Source organism: Ischnura elegans, chromosome 8, assembly GCF_921293095.1.
Source record: "Ischnura elegans chromosome 8, ioIscEleg1.1, whole genome shotgun sequence".
NCBI classification, from domain to species: Eukaryota; Metazoa; Arthropoda; class Insecta; order Odonata; family Coenagrionidae; genus Ischnura; species Ischnura elegans.
In genome coordinates, this window is record NC_060253.1 from 111,027,478 (window position 1) to 111,044,521 (window position 17,044).

A 17,044-nucleotide genomic window follows, 5' to 3' on the forward strand; every position below is an offset into this window, starting at 1 on the left:
ATTTCTCCCTTTGTCTCCCATTCCAGTTTTCATTTCCTCCCTTGTCCTCTCTCTCCAGTTTCCCGAGCACCCCCAATCATCTCACGCTTCAACCCCACATCTCACTCCTTTGACGGACGTATCCTTTACAGTACCTAATCCCTCCAACCGGAGATCAGATTTATCTGACCTCCGGAATATTTTACCGGAAAGGACGCCATGTCGAATGCAAGGATGATGCATCTTGGAGGGAAGTTAATGTACAGAGTGCTTTCCATTAGTCTTGCACATCGCAGTACTCCGACCTATTCCACGGACTTCACTCTCGCCAACCGAAGCTACAGCGATTGATACTATGACCGATCCTCTGGATATTCGCCATCATTACACTCAGCAAGTGAAACAAAAGGCCTGTCGCCATGAGTCGAGTGGATAGGGGCAGCTTCTCGATTCGCAGAAATTCCCAGAAAACCACCTTCGTGATTTTTCATCAAATTCGAAAATTAAAGTCCTGAGGGATATGATCCTGCGACCAGTGCTGCCGTCCAACTCTATTTGCGTGGGGCGGCTGTTCATTGGTCGTCGCCTTCGTCTCAGTCGTGTTGCGGTGTCGCGTCCTCGCTAAGAGTGGACGGGTGGAGAGGGAACCCTCCACTCCCCCTCCGCCTTGCCCCGATAGTTTTCCCACGGGGGATAACGGTATGCGAGGACGCATTCGACGCACATCTTTCCGGTGCGAGCGAGAATGCCCTGCGTCCAATAGCAAGGGCCCAATTGCGATCCAAGTATACCACCCTAGTACAATGTGTCATGTGCTCCCTCAAGTACTTCTTCGGAGTGCGCTAGCAAACCGGAACGTACCTCACATGACCAAAGCGTACCTCGTATACTGATCTCTGCGAACTATAAACCAAAACAAATCGCTTAGCGCCGCGTTGCGCTGAAGGATATGCGTAAATTTTATGATTCACCGTCTTTTTAGTATTTTTAAGAGTTGCTTGTAGAAACATTGCGTCGAAAGTGAGGTTGGAGGAATTAATTTGGCATCGGGATGAGTACTGAAATGAAATTTGAATTCACTATTTATGCATTAAAAAACAAAAATACAAAATGAGATTATCCCCTTTTAATTTAGAAACCCGACTTTATATTATCAGTTGGACATGAACATAAACAAATACATAATACAAAAAATTATATATATTGTTGAAATTTTCGAACTTCACGTACACACTAGGTAAACATAAGAGTCAAATTTAAGATAAAAATTTTTCTTTGCGAGGCTTTGAAACAGATGTGAATTGTGACTGACAGCCATTTCTATCCTAAAAGTGTAGCTTAGATGGTCAAAATAATATTTTAATTAAGAACAAATAATACGTTCATACGTTTGGCCGGTGTCCGCCATACTTGTTTAGATAGCTGGCACAGCTCCGCAGTACGCCTTTAGCGCCTTGTTTTGGTTGTGACAGAAGTTAGCCCAAACTCGCAAAAAGTTACGTCACTTCCACCAACTGAGGAAAATTAAAGCCCAAAATTATACCCCAAAGTGAATTGAACTAATTGGGCCTAAGTAGGTCCCTGGGTGCCATAGCAACACCCCCTCGCTTTCTATGGGGAACACCTTTCCTTCTTAAGAAATAATCAATTCTAGAATTGGAACTGAATTACCACCCAATTAAACGTATCAAATGGAACAACTTATTAAACGACCCAACATGGAAAATAGTAATAAAAAAACCTTTCGGACCGAATGTAGGAAAGGAAATTAGTTCTAAAGATGTGGGAAAGGAAAAAATGTAATACGGAAGTTGAAGGGTGTTTGACATACTTAACTCAAGCAACCACGCCTGATTTTAGGGCAAAAGAGTACTGATCATCATCATCACAAATCAACAACACTAATACTGGCTTGACGCAGATCTCCGTTCGATTCTCCAGTCAGCTTATCTTTTCACACCTAGGTATTTCTCCTTTTTCTTCTAAACCTGTGTCCATACGTTTTATTCGAGCCCTTCCATTTCCATTCGTGCCATCCTCCTGTACCTCGACGAAGCCATCATGCCTCAAGATATGGCCAATTGGGTTGTTTCGTCTTCTTACATAGGTCTCCGCCACTCTTCTCCATCTCCCACTCTTAATAGGTCTTCTTAATTACTTACTCTGTCTATCCATTTAATCCCCATTCCTTTTCTATCGTTTTTTTGCATAGGCTGACAAATTGTGACTTCGGCGTCCCCTGAGCTCAGTAGCTAATATTCATGTATTACATTTTATATTTGAAAATTGTTCGTTGTGAATTGTGATTTATACCTATTACATGAAGTAATTAATATAATTTTTCTCTCTTTTCAGGTGAGTGAAATCAATGATCCTTCGTTGTAGTGGTTGAGGTATCCACTTCATGGGAGTTGGTTGACTACGTGAGTAGAAAATCTCCCTTAATAATTCGTAAAAAAATTATTCCATAGTATTTTATTTTCAAAATCTTTTAGCTTCTTATCTAAGACTTAGTGAGGGATCAAAGTGCCTTCGCGTAGTTTATCATTGAAAGTCATGGTCATTTTCCTTATTATTTCCCTTAGCAATCTTCTTTATTCCACCGTGAATATAATCAATCAACATCATCATACGTATTCTCTGTTTCTTAACATAAATTTTTAAATTTTGCGATTTATCTGCCTTTGCTAACATTCATGACGCCTAATGCTTTGTGTTTATACTAAAATACCCGCTAGCGTATCAAAAATGACATTTTAGTTTCAAACTCATAAAGTAACTGAAAACCATAATCCATTAATTATAAATTGCACCTATCAGTGGCGGATTAATAGCGATGTCGGGGCGCCCCGTAATAATTTCTGAAAAAATGGCAAAGATGGCATTCTCTAAGGTGGCTCTCCGATGGAAGATCTTACTTCACTGGTGATAATGCAACGTTTAAAATAGTTTATGAATATCCAAAAGCCACTTGTTTACGCATGTCAGACCATTATCGCTGCGAGGTATTGCATACCACCTAAGACGCCGCTAACGGAAAGCAATGTACCTCCCACCTTAACAACGACCTTATTACGCCCCGGGCAACTACGCGAACTCTATTCTCTACGTAAGCCAATTCTCCTATTTCATCGCCGAGGATTCGACTTGAACTATCTTGTGGGTGTTTGTGGGATAAAGAAATAAGGAAAATTTAAGTGTTATTGTTAAGTTCGTGCGCACCGGAATAACCTATTAGCGATGTCATCTTTCAGATAGTTCCTACCATGGATTTCAAATCATTAATTTCTTCATGACCAACTGATGTCGATACAGATGAAATTTTCAGGCTGAAAGGGTAGCAGATATAACTGGAGCACGTCGTTCGATTCTCCGGGGGCAGATCATTTCCGTTTTCGACTCGTCATTTTCAACCTCATCACTGGTCAAGAATACCAATATTGAAATGACGCTGCTCTCCACTCGATTCTCCATTCAGCTAATCTTTTCGTACGTACTTACGTATTTCTTCTCTTTCACATCCTTTTTTACCTATTCCATACATTTCGTTCGAGGCCTTCCTTTTCCGTTCTTGCCTTCCACTTGTCCCTCGACGATTGTCTTCATCTGGCCATCATGTCTCAAGATGTGGCCGATGACGTAACTCCGCCTTTTCATTAACGTTTTCACGAGGCTTCTGTTCTCCACAACTGTTCTTAGGACTTTTTCATTACTTACTCGGTCGATCCATTTGATCCTAATCATTTCTCTGTTGCAACAATTGTATGATTTCATAAATTTGAAATTTATTCGAAAAAATCCTCTGTTTTATATGTGTCGTATAACTTTAATGGGGTTTTAGGAAAGATTACAATCTAGTAATAGAATTTATTTTTTAATATTTTTAATTGACAACAGTGCTTTCAGTGACGGAGCGCTTGGAAGCGAAACATTTCTGAACATTTTTTAAAGTGAATTTTCGGAAAGTATGCGTTCGTAATAGCGGCCCCTGCCTTGAAAACCGCCTTTTTCTCTTCGATGCATGACTTATGCCGCGCCTTTACACTCCCAGTGGGTAAAGATACTCCCGAGGTAGGTGAATGACTCCACTTGCCCAAACTCTCTCCTTTTAGGCGAATGCCGGCCACAGAAAGTATGATAATTTTTTGCTTTTTACTGCTGTAGAACTGCATGGCAGAATTGATTATGAGTTCAAGACGAAATGTTGACTTTCCGCAGAAAGATGTAGTGCAGAAGTGGCAACACTCAAAGCATGGAGACGAGGGAGATGTAATCCGTTTGCATATCTTACGCGGGCAAGTGGGCTGACGAAATGAGTTTGCCAAGGCGTAAGAAAAACCTTGAGTTTTGCGCGTGTCGTAATGCGCTCCTCCCTCCTCGTTTGCCTTTCCACATTTGCTTTTTCTCATCTCCCATTGCGAGAGTCTCGCCTGCCGGCTGCTGTCTCACTCTGCTTGAGTTTTTGACCGAAGATATTTTGCTCTCTCTCCCCTCACAGGCTCATATCACTTTCAATTCCAAGCACTTTATGTTCCTGGTCCTTGAGGCAGTGTATACATAAGAGTGTGATTTTGGAATGAAAACAATTTAAACAAAATTTCAACATAAGATTTCAATAGGAGTAAGTAGTGAGAAAATAACAGTAAAGAAACAGAAATACGATATTCATTGGTGAACATAAAAACATTTTGAACGGTGACGAAAAAATGAATTTCATGAAATATCAAGAAAATATGCAATTTAATTGTAATTATCAACATTCCTTCTAAAAAAGTACAGCGGGAGTATTTATGATGAGAATTGCCAGGTATTTTTATTGTGCTGGTCGAGTACTTATTATTATCAAATGATTTTGTGGATTTGAATGTTCTGGTATGAGGTGGTAAGGAATTCCATATTCTAGCCGCTGTTACTATGAATGATTTCTTGGATGTGAGGTTTTGTGATGGGGAATATGTATATTAAAGGAGTGGTTCTTTGTTGAAATTGTACGAGTAGTTTTCTTCCAAGTAAATCTGTGGGTAATACAGGGAGCATATTCAATGCGCACCATTTTCAATGTAAGACAAATTAGGTGGCATATGCGGCGTTGTTTATATTTCAGCCATTTTAATCGTATGTATAAACTTATTATCCGATGGCATCAAGAGTAAACGCTCTACGGTATCCAACGGATATTAAGTGAATAAGTGATGTTCCCAGAAACATTTGCCTCTCTTTTTGGTGACTTTAATCCCAATTTTCAGCTCATATTACGTATGGCCGCACTGTACCAATAGCGAACAGGAAATGCATTCTGAATGGCGAACCATTCTGCAGAGTCAATGGTCCTCTCCCGACATTAAAAACGTCTTCCTTTTTTGTTTGTCCTCCGCGACATTCGCGAGTGAGGAGAGGCGGGCCATGGTCTTCTGTCGAAACACATCCGTCCGTCTTCACGCTCCGATGATCGTTCCCCTCTCCGCCTGGGGCCGTTCTGTTTCGCGTTGGTTGGTTAATGCCCTGCCCGAGCACTCTCAAAGCTCTCCTCCGCCACCATCACGCCTATTACGCCCTTATTGCAGCAATCGCCCCGACACAGTACAGGAAAATTAGGACAAATTCCGCTGTACTTCGAAAAGCAGTTTAACCTGCTAAAAATTTGTCGCAGTGGTCTGAGGGTGTTCCTTGTTCGAAATCTATATTTCGAAACTATTAATCATGAAATCTCTAAAGGAAATAATGTATAGTTAGTGAGCATTCCCCCTGTCATTAATAGACGACGTTGTTGATGACATTCATCCCGCTATCTGTGATGTTCTCCTCTATGCCAACGATTTAAAAATATGTAAAAGGGTTTAAACCGTGGCTAATTCCCTGGATTTACAAACTGCTCTTCAAGCGGTGAAAATATGGTGCACAAAATGTCAGTTGCGTGTGAATCCTGGTAAATCTGCCAGGATCTGTCCTTTTCGCAGAAGAATATCACTATCACCTCCATTTAATATCTTGAATAATCAACCCATTCCCCCTGTCATTTCGGCGTCACTTTTGGCCAAAAATTAATTTCTATGATCACATAGAAACCATTGTTAACTAGGCTATGGCAGTTGTTGGAACCCTATACCGTCTGATCGAGATATCCTAACCGCGTGCTTTAAAATCCGTCTTCATTGGATGTATGCAACCCATCCTAGAATATTGCTCACCCATTTGGTCAACTGCTTCTCCCACCACACTAAAACTACTCTACTGTCCACTCAATTTCTTCCTAGCAATAGTTCGACATCGCGTACCTCACCTCAGACTTTCTTCACGTGAAGAAATACTACTCCCCCTTAGATTTTTGCACCCCAACCACCGACGAATGACACCAGGCATCAAATTTCTGCACTGCATCATGATTGGGTCCTTCAGATGCATTGATCTCCTGTCATCCTTTTCACTCCACATTCCAGCCTGCAAAATCCGCAATACTGAAACGCTACACCAGGTCAAATTCCGACTGTCATTTTCCTTTCCGATCCCTTTTCTACCGTTTGTCTTCTCTTTTCCATTCCCTCTCAAATACTTCTTCTTCTCTTGACCTCTTTGCCTCCCGCTTCAGTTTCATAAACCAACTGCAAAGACTTTCATTCTGATATCCACCTTTTTGTATGTATTGTATGTTTTAAGCACCATTGTTATGTATGAGGTTAATTTTATACTCGTTTTATCATATTTATATATTTTTTATTGTTTATACAAGCCAATGTAAAGTCCTTAGTATTGTTTTGGTGTTAAATAAATTAATAAATATAATCAGGCTATAGTGCCGACGCCGGGTTTCTCTCCACCCATCCATCGCTACCCTTCCCTCGTGTCTCAAACGACCTCACCTCCTCCTCCATCCCACACCATTTGCAACCTCGGCGTTATCCGACGTGTATATGTGCGTGTGTTTGTGTGTGTGGTGGGTAGGTGGTTGCGACAGTAGCGCACGGGTGGTGAGGTGGGCGACCGCCGCTGCCCTTGGCCTCGCCTCAACTCCGAATTCTTTCTCCCCTGCTCACTTGGTCCATTCTTTCACTTATTCACTCCGTCTCCTCTCTGCAGTGTCGACTCTGACTGCTTTACCTCTTTATTTGCCACTGGATCTCGTGCGGTACCTCATTCTATTTGGCTAGCATGAGAGATGTCTATCTTTGCACTTTCGGGCGATATATCGCGGAAGAAAAATGTGTTGATAAGTCATAATAAACTGCCGCCACTTCTTGGAATTTTCCCGATCCATGTTAATGCTTCCTGAATTTCAACGTGGCAGAGAGCATTTTACTATCCCGTGAATCATAAGCTAGTTTTGTTCACGTAATTTATTGTTTATCGAATTCGGAAGCCCATGTCATTGTCTTAAATTTATTACGGAGTCTCTTTTGAATCTCTTTTTCTCAAATGAAATTGATTATTTTGCCTAAATGGGTAATGTTTCTCTGGGGGCACATGACAATATTTTTTAAATTATTTATCAACAGTTTTGCAAATAAACTAATATTTAGTGTCTTTTATGCTGTGCTTCCTAAGCTTAAATGCAAGCGAATATCATCGCCTCAAAATTTGAATTTTTGATCGATAAATGGTTAAGGAGGTTCACTGCGAAGGCGCACCTCGGTGGAAAGCAGTGGCTAGAGTAATAGGTAAGTGAGTAGGATGTGTATTTGGGGGTGGGAGAGGGGCGGATCAAATTGAATAACACAGCACATCGTGTATTGTTAACATGCCAAAGTGTGGCTGTTGATATAAATTAAGGAAACGTGTTGAAAATGGTTAATTAAACACATGAAATAATTTGAAAAATCAGATAGGCCATGTTTAATCTGAAACAAAGGAATACTGTACTTCAAGCAAGTTGGATTTCTGTGATATGAATATTGGTTTTATTTCTAGGGTTCATTGGGAGGGGGGGCTTCCATCCCTCCTAATAGTTACTGGAAAGCGTAGTGCTCGTAAAGTAATTGCACCAATTGGATTTTCTATTTTTTATTCTCTATTTTTTTTGGTTCATCGGCTTTCTAGTTTGCGGAACTATTTCAGCTGTTCAAGCCTTTGTCCTGGTCTCCCCTCTTTTGCTGCATACCAATATCTTAAGTTTTCTTTTTGTTGTTGATATGTGGCCATTGTCCTTTCCATATTTATCGCATGGCTCTCGCATAGGCATTGGCCCCCAACGGTTTTGAAGGGCCCGCTCGGCGGAGTTCCTTCACTTTTCCCGTCCGCGAGCTCGCGTCATCCACTCACGAGCGCGCTCCCCCATCCATTCCCTCACAATCCGAATTCCACGGATGTCCTTGGTTGCCCTCCACACTCAACAATCTCCCCCTTCCCTTCCGTCTCTACAATTCTCCTCTATTTCGCAGGACTTTCTTCGCATCCGAAATGGAATCTTTCAATTTTGCATTGCTGTGTCTGATATATTGAGCCTTGCAGTCAAGGAGACTGCATAGAGGAGGCTCAATCCCATCCCATATTAGGCTGACTTCTGTTGCCGTTTCGGGGGCATTTATATCCGTTTTCGAAAATGGCCTCGGCGCGATGAGTATCTCCTTTTTTACAATATTTTGCAGTATAATGTTTGTAATTGCAAGGAATAGCAGTTAACTTTTATGAATTTGATAGATCACATAATTATGTATATAAAATTCGGTTGACACCCCTAATTATGCCTTATTTCCCCGTGAAAATCGGATCAATTTGTCCGTCAGCGACGAGAGTGGCGACTTTTGTAAAAACCCATTTAAATGCGCGGTGGGTGACAACGCCGAATTGCGGATCCCCTTTTGTAATATTGGTGCTTGCCTCAGGTACTGAGTCCCTCGTAACATTCAATCAAGCCCTCTGTGTTCCTGGGAGAAACGAATCCTTAACTCCACTCATCCGCATGATACATCCATCGGGTTGGATCACTGAGTGCGTGGGAGGTCCAAGTAATAATGTAGAGGCTTGGGATACCTCGCATTTTAAATCAGTGCAAGAGGCAATGCTTTAGATTTTCGGGGGATCGCACTATATTCACAAACTGTAAGTTGTTTCCGGTACATACGATGCCTGCGATAATTTACATATACGTACTACCCCGTAAGCCACCTCAATAGGCGTGTCAAATTAAAAAGATTCAGAAGGAAGAAGCGTAGGTAATGGGTTCTTTTCCTGAACCATACTCCTCAGATTTCGTGATAGTTAGAAGTGTATTAGCTGGAAATACCAGGCTTATCGTAAATGGTGAAGAACTGCAATAGTTTAACCCTTTCATATCCTGCTTTACGATCTCATTGGTACTTAATGAAAACACCTGGGTTGCAGCTAAATATTTTAGCCGTATTAGTAAAAATGAAGCGCCAGTTAAAACTTGAATAAAAAGGAATGCATTTTTGCCGAGTTGCAGTCTTTAACAGATTCTCTTGTAGTACTCACAAAAATTTTCCCTATAAATTCCACGAACCTCGTGACTTCAACTTAATAGTATGCATCAGCTGAAGTTCGTTTAATTGTAATGTCCTAATGGGTGGGACATCCTTTTATTGCATAAAATCGCCCGTTAAGCTTATTAAGCATTTTAATATTCCGTGTTAGCGTAAACGTGCATATGTTTTGAACCATTACGCTCGTAAGAACACTGCTTTAATTGCTGCAGTTAAGGCTCTTTCCGGCGTTTATGCCGATGCCGCGAGCAACTAGGGAGAAAATAAAGCCCACATGTTTCGCTCCTGCACCCATTGCTAAATGTGTCGGCGATTTATAGATCGCAGTCATGTTGCCAGATCGGTGATTATCACGATTCTCTCAACGCTTCCAATACGAAGGGGAAGGAAGACGACGATATATAGAAGCGATGCCGTCTTGTTGAAGTCACTACCCTATCAACATGGCCGTAGATTGTTTCGACGCAGCACGAAATCTTGCCACTTTCGGAGCGATTTGAATATAAATAGGTACTGGAAATGAAGAAATAAAACTTTGTAAGGTTCACTATTATTTTAATATGGGCACGATCTTATACAAGATGTAACCACGTTACGAAACCCGGGTCGTGCCTATATTGAAATCTTACAAAGTTTTATTTCTTTATTTCCAATATGGAGAGGTTTCACAAAGTAAATCCTGAAGTTATCAATTGTAAATAGGTACTTATGGAGCGAATGAAAGAAAACCAACACGTCTATAATTTCTTTTGTAGCGTTTTATCTCAAATAAATCCGTTGTTTTTTTAATTGTGTACAACCCTACGAGTGTGAATTTCACCGCCGTTGACGCCGCAGTTTTGAAATGTATCGCAATCCGTCGATTGGTTGTTCGCAGCCCTACCCTCGACATTTGCTTCTTAATTCTGAGTGTGACTTGGACGCTCGGTGACGCGAAGTCTTCTCGCTAGAGTTATTCGCGGGCGTGCACTGATCCGTGAGACTCTTTCGGCGCGTGACCATTGCTTCCGCCTTCGTTTAGACTCTATTGAAAATGTGATGGCAATCTTAAAGCTCTCTCGAAGTGTAAAAGGAATTTCTTTCGTGTTGATTAGATTGCCCTATTTTTTTCTGCTTAATCGTTTACTGCACTAGACGAACGAGTTCGTTCAATGTGGAATAAACCGTTACGGCTGCCATATTGTTTTTCGTTCTGAAAAAAAAAGATTAATGGTCTTTCATTTTATTATCTTGATATTCAAAGGTCCGTTGCTCGTAGCCTGACGAACGTCAACCAACCCCCAGGAAGTGACGTATCTGCCTGTGGAGAAGAGAAGTTTCTTAGCCAGCTTTAGTGAATTTCTCAATTTTAGTTTTTGATTTTTTTTTAATTTTCGGCTGGCTTTTTTGATTTACGATGTTTAGTCCAAAAAATCTTTCTTTTAAAATTTTTAAGTGATTTCAATCAGACATTCCCGTGTCTGTGGCTTAATTCGGGTGGAGGTCTACGTATTTCTATTTTGGTTGAATATTTTTAACAACTAACCGGAAAATTTTGAATTAATAATAATTTGAAGGGATATTTTCCACTTCTACACATAAAATTACGCGTGTCGCACTGAGAAAATACGATTTAAAATTCGTCAATGATTTGACTTTCTTCTTTTGTCTTCATTGTCTCTAATATGCAGCTATTTTATTCGCTCAATAGAGGTAAAATGGAATTCAGCGTGAAGGTCTTTGGTCGGAATGAGGGATAAATCTACACTTGGTGCTACAATCGGTTACGCGAAATACTGGTTTTTAAGAGAGGTGATCGCTTAATATGAATGTTCGTTGGGAGAGGTTTTATTGTACAATTACTTCTCAATGCTATGCCATTGTTGAAAACTTTTATTTGTTTCTGTCTCCTTGAGCTCTTCTCATGTCTGACGCGCTCATCCAGTTGCAGCTCCGGTAACTTTTCTCACGCCACCTATCTATCCATCTATCTCTTGCATGCATCTCTCTCGTCCCTGCTTCCTTTATTTTTTCGTTCTCACATTCTTCAGGCGTTCTCTCGTCTCCCAACTCCTCGCCCTCCCTCTATCTATCTCTTCCGTGTCTTCTGCTCACCAACTCCCTCCGCACGTTCAGTCGTCACTTGTTTTCCCTTTTGTCGCACGTCTTCCCCCTTTACACCCCACGAGCGATTTTCATACCGCGCTATTTTCCGAAGCCGGAATTGCCAAGCGAAAAATTCCCCTCAACCGGGAATCAAACCGCGGACCTTTGGCTTTCCATGCCACTGCGCAGATATTATGTTTTCCAAGTTCCCAATACAATTTACGCCGGTTCATGGCGATAGGTGTCAGATCCTAGCTCTCCATCGAGGATGATAACGCAAAGGAACGTGAGATTCAAAGAAGCCAATTCTAATCGTGAACCGCATACCCGCACTGAAGCCGCGCATAGCGACACCTATCGGTCTAACCTGTCGCTTTAACGACGTTCAAAATTCACTATAATCGCAATGGTAAAAAATTCCCATGCACAGAGAATCGAATCACGGACCTTTGAATTAGAATAGTTTCTTTTCTTGGCACAGGGGGATTTTTTCCCGTGAAAATTATTGTTATTTTGATTGTCTTCCATCCACTCGGCAATAATGAAATACACCATCACAAAAACGGAAGATTAACTCTTGGCGGTGGAAGCTTGGAGTACTTTATTTACGCTGCACACATTACAGAATAAAGTATTATTATTGTTGTTTATTGGGGGCGTGGTTTTGGTTTTGTGTTAGGATCCCAGGTTCATAACCCGGACGAAAACTCGAAAAAGAAACGACCAACTCCGCAGTGTCGTAGTCATTTTTTCATGCTCTTTTCATCCGTGTTTTGTTATATCAGAGCGTGTATCGTGGAAGAAGACATTTTGGGATGAAAAATTATACGAATATAATGTGTAATTGAGAATTAAACTCCGGGAAAGACGCCGATGAAACTCTATGAATGACTATGAAACCACTCGAATCAATTTCAACACAGTTGGCAAGGGGAGGGGTAAAAGGCGCCCTGTCCACGCTTATATTTGATATGAAAGCTGTGAATCGAACTTTCCGTTACGTGATTAATTTTGCTCATTCAATGAAATTGAGAGGTGTCCCAAGGAAAGGAATGCATAACTTTCTCTCCTTTGTGTGTTTGTACAACAGGAAAGGAATTATTACTTGATACGTTGTTACGGCATATATATTCGGTTAACTTGGATCAATTTGATCCTGTTCTAGTGTTAAGTGGTGAGTGCAAAATACTCTTAGTTTTCTTCGCTCCTCGTCAACAGATGGTGAGCTCACTGTCCATCATTTTCAGCGCTAACTTATGCAGTGACGAAGTATCGGGAGCTAACCTAAATCTCAATTTTAGTGTCGATGCAATGTCTATAGGTATTGCTTGCGTGATGCATGTCCGCTGACGTCACTCTCGGTATTGTCGTCATGCGCACAATGGAATATAGTGCGTAATTGCGAGGTTCACCCACACATCTCCCTCCAGCTCTCTCCTCGAGTCGGGTTGATATCAGCATCTTGGTCACTTGCTAGCCTCATCAAGGTCACCGGTGCTAACATGCGCCCGTTAAAGTGGATGGGCTATCGCGACTGTGCTATGCAAAACAAATACTTTTCGCTTGTGGTATTATTAGGTAGTTGTGCTATCATAGAGGGCATCCATTCGGTCTTAACTTAAGTTAGCAGAGAGGAGATCCGTATATTTTAAAGCTGATGCTCTTTCAGGTGTTTGGGTCTAACGCCATTATCGTGTACCTTCATGATTTGACTTCAATGTTTTATGGGTTCTGCTGACTTGAGGGCCTCCTGACGAGATGTTACCTCAGTAGGACTAATATTGTGGAAAAATAGTTTATGAATGTTTTGAAATAGTTTATAACATGTTGTTAATGTCAAAGTACTGTCCGTTTTGTGAATACTTTTTATTCCCTTCTAATTGTCATAATTTGATGAAGATTTTTATGATTTAAAAAATTAACTTGACCCAATGGATCATATTTTACAGTCTATCGATTAGTATCAGTGCTGCAAAAAATGATTGAAAAAACTTCGCGTTACCAATAAGTTATAATTCAACAGATTAATCGTGAAACTACTCTCTCTACATAGGGAACTCTCTATTTATATTTCGTTGCTCTATGAAATATAAGAAATCGTTGCCTCGGTAACATACCATTTGTGAACCTCGGTCATTCATCACCTTGCTGCAAGGTAAAAAATGCAGTTAATGGCCCAGCAATAAGTTTTCTTGTGAATACTATGGTGATAATTTTTTTCTCCTTCCAGAATCGTAAGGAACTGAAATGATTCGTCACTTAGCTGCAAATCCATGCATTTGAACGCAAAAGTCATCGCCGGCACACCTGGTGCTCCTCCAACAAGGTATGTATCTACCTACGTTAGTTCAAATTTTAGATCGTTTCCTTCTTTCCGTTCTTATCGTTTTCTGGCCTCGCACCGTTCCTTCCGTCGAAGTGGAATTTCTTGTATCGACGTCCAAGTCTCGGTTCGATTTCTAAGCATTCGTCTATTGGACTCGTAAATGTCACATCCTGCTTTCTATTCGCTAATCCATTAAGGAAGTAGATTAAAAGCCGAGCCTACTGCTGCAATTTTGAGATCCGAATGCGTATCTGCATTACGCAAGTAATTACTAAATTTGTGCATCTCCGATTTTGGTTACAATATTTCATCACAGCGGTCATTTGAGTAGATCTCGTGAAGGAATCAGTGGCATAATTTTTGTTTTAAGATTTCCTCAGCGATTAGATGCACTTATGTCATTCATTGTCGGTTGTATTGCTGCGTGGAATGAACTTTTAATGTTCAGCAAATGTTCGTTCTTTTTCGCTATGTCTCGGATTGCACAGACGCTTCGAAATTTCCTTGATTCTTCAAGTTCTTGGAATGGAAGGTATACCTTCTAAAAATACCCATCTAATCCTACCTATATTCGCTGGATGTGACTTCCTGCAAACATTATCACTTTATCACGTTTATATCAAGTTACTTTCTTTCTAGGTTTGTTTGTCCGGAAAAAATCTTGTAACTCAAATTAATGCTACTTCCCAACTAGCCATCGACTTAAAAATTTCAATACGAATCGGAACCAGATGACGATGTATTCTTGCGCTACCTCTATTTCTTCAGAGGGAGTATGAGTCGCCATGTCCGACAATTAGCATTTGTATAACTTGCTCAGCTGCAGCATATATTTGAACGATTTTCAATCATTCAAAACTGTTTCGGGCCAATCGGATCTGAGCGAATGTAACCAATCGAGTAAAGTAATGCTATTTCAATAAATTAAAAAAGAATTCATAAACCCACTTTTATATTCGATTTAATATAGACAAAACAAGATACCCAGCCTTGGGTCCCACGTTTAAATTTAAAGTACTACGTGATCAAAGTATAAAATGCTTTGTGAATCAATTACTACGTATAAAATCAAATTATTTCTCTTTAAATATTCATTACAATTTTACTTCTAAAATCTGAAATATATGACGATGAAATTATACCACTCCAGCCTCAAATTTGAAGTGATTGCGCACCACATTTTTGGTTTTGAGCTTGTAGTCTTTTGAGCATCCGTAATATTTAAACGCGGGACTCTGAGCCAAGGCAGAGTTATTTATTTTCATTTTTTTATATGAATAAAAATGAGGGCTTTGAATTAATGTTTTTAATTTAATTGAATATTTACGATGAAAATCTTCAGCGAATCGGATAGACTGTAGGAATATATCAATTACGCATGGGTGTAACCCACTCCCAATATTCATCGAGCCACCACTCGAAATTGAGAGACAAGGCTTTATTTACTTGAGGCAAATAAATAGACCCGTCGTCCTCCCTATGGATCACAGTCTACTACTCGTAAGATAAACGATATCATGACTTCATCATCTCTATACTATGCATGGTTACTAGCCAAACTTCTGTGAAACCAAGGAAGCCGGTGCTTTCAATTCGTGTGGAAAGTCATGGAACCCCTTGAAAAATGCAAGCATCTGAAAAAAATAACTTAAAAAACAATAACCGAAGTACTAATCTGTAAAATGTAAGCGTGGGACCTTCGGGCAAGGGAAGAAATTTTATTTTATTCTTTTTAGTTTCGAGTGAAAACCGGTTTTTGATGTAATTTTTGAATTGATTTAATATTTCTTTTAAAACTACACCTGAGTTGTTCATTGGAAGGAGCTCCAAAAAGAACGAACGAACGACCTCTGTCTGGGGGTGAAAGTACTCCAATGGATGTATCCGTCGTCAGGGCGAGAGGGAAAGAAGCAGAGGGCGGTGGGGCGGTATGTGCAAGCGATTGGCACGCAGAGAACGATCGGACGTGGAAATGTTTGGCAGGCTGTAATCCGCTTGAACTCCCAAGACCCCGGGCGCGAATCCAAGGAAAGGGAGCGCCCACGTGACTGATGAGGGGGAGGAATTCAGACAGCACCAGCCCCATTCCAAGTGGCCAAGCAATTGGGGGGTCACGAGCAACTGCCAAGACAACAGTATATGTAGCGGTGGTACGCAGTCAGAAATTGACTTCAGGGGGTTTGTGGGTTGCCTACACTGACATTTTTGTCGTCAATTTGCACGCATCGGAAAACCGTTAATTTCATTGAATCTGTTATATGCATTTAACAAATTGTATTGCAAAATTCACTAACTCTTGATTTACATTGTGGTATTCCATTATAAGTTTTACTGGATATCACACAATTACTTATATCACTTATTTTTTACAGAGCGCGACCCGGGTTTCAACGAATTATCATCATCTTCAGGCGCAAATTATGATTTGTTTATCTGTTTATGTTTGTTTTTTGTAACTAGGTAACTATGATAAGATAAATCATAATTTGCGCCTGAATATGATGATAATTCATTGAAACCCGGGTCGCGCTCTGATAAAAAATAAATGGTATAAGAAATTGCGTGATATCCAGAAAAACTTAAATTGTATTGCGCTTAAAGTTAAATTAATCGTTATTTATTGGCGTAAATTATGAAATATATAACGATATCGTACAATGAGGTGTCAGGGGAAAGGGCGAGGTGGTCTTCTCAGCAGATGTATCGCGACCGCGGACTTAGAATAAATCGCGACTAGTCGCCACAAATTGCGGCTTGTCGGCCACGCACGGTGGCGGCCAAGGTAAAGTCCTCGCCGGACAAGCAAGAGGTCGCTGGTTTGAGCCCCGCCTAGGTACGTGTCCCCAATCCAGGGCATGGTTGTTTGTGTACGTGTTACTGATAAATTTGTTGAAAACGCCGATATAAAATTAGCTGTTTTTGCTGGTTTGGGCATTAAAAAAAATAAAATAAAACTACAGAAAACATTCGGGGATGGAGGGGGAGGTTGAAGCCCACTATCAACCCCTACCTACCTACATTGCAGTCCATACCTACATTTATCCCGTTTAGCAGTTCGCGATTTTGAAATCATGACGTATGCCAAATCTACATTTATGTTTCATAAATCGTCCAAAGCTACACTGACTAGGCTATTATTATTTTTTGAAAGGGCTGAAAATATTTGGAAGCATGGCTTTTGAAATCTCTCTGGTTCACTCTCCATTTTTTTGATCGATCG

At 40.6% G+C, this 17,044-nt stretch overlaps 1 protein-coding gene across 6 annotated transcripts in view; it reads left to right on the forward strand.

The window, feature by feature from the left end:
* The window catches only part of LOC124163218 (serine-rich adhesin for platelets), a 208,218-nt gene that overhangs the window by 70,755 nt on the left and 120,419 nt on the right, over positions 1-17,044 (forward strand). For 4 of the 6 annotated variants that reach the window (XM_046539965.1, XM_046539962.1, XM_046539968.1 and 1 more), the window contains one exon: positions 13,729-13,824. The exons of 1 other annotated variant lie outside the window; for it this stretch is intronic. The gene's annotated coding sequence lies outside the window, so the exon portion shown is untranslated. Of the gene's footprint in view, positions 1-2,320; positions 2,403-13,728; positions 13,825-17,044 lie in introns of those variants that run through there. One more of the 6 variants, XM_046539966.1, reaches the window with a different exon arrangement.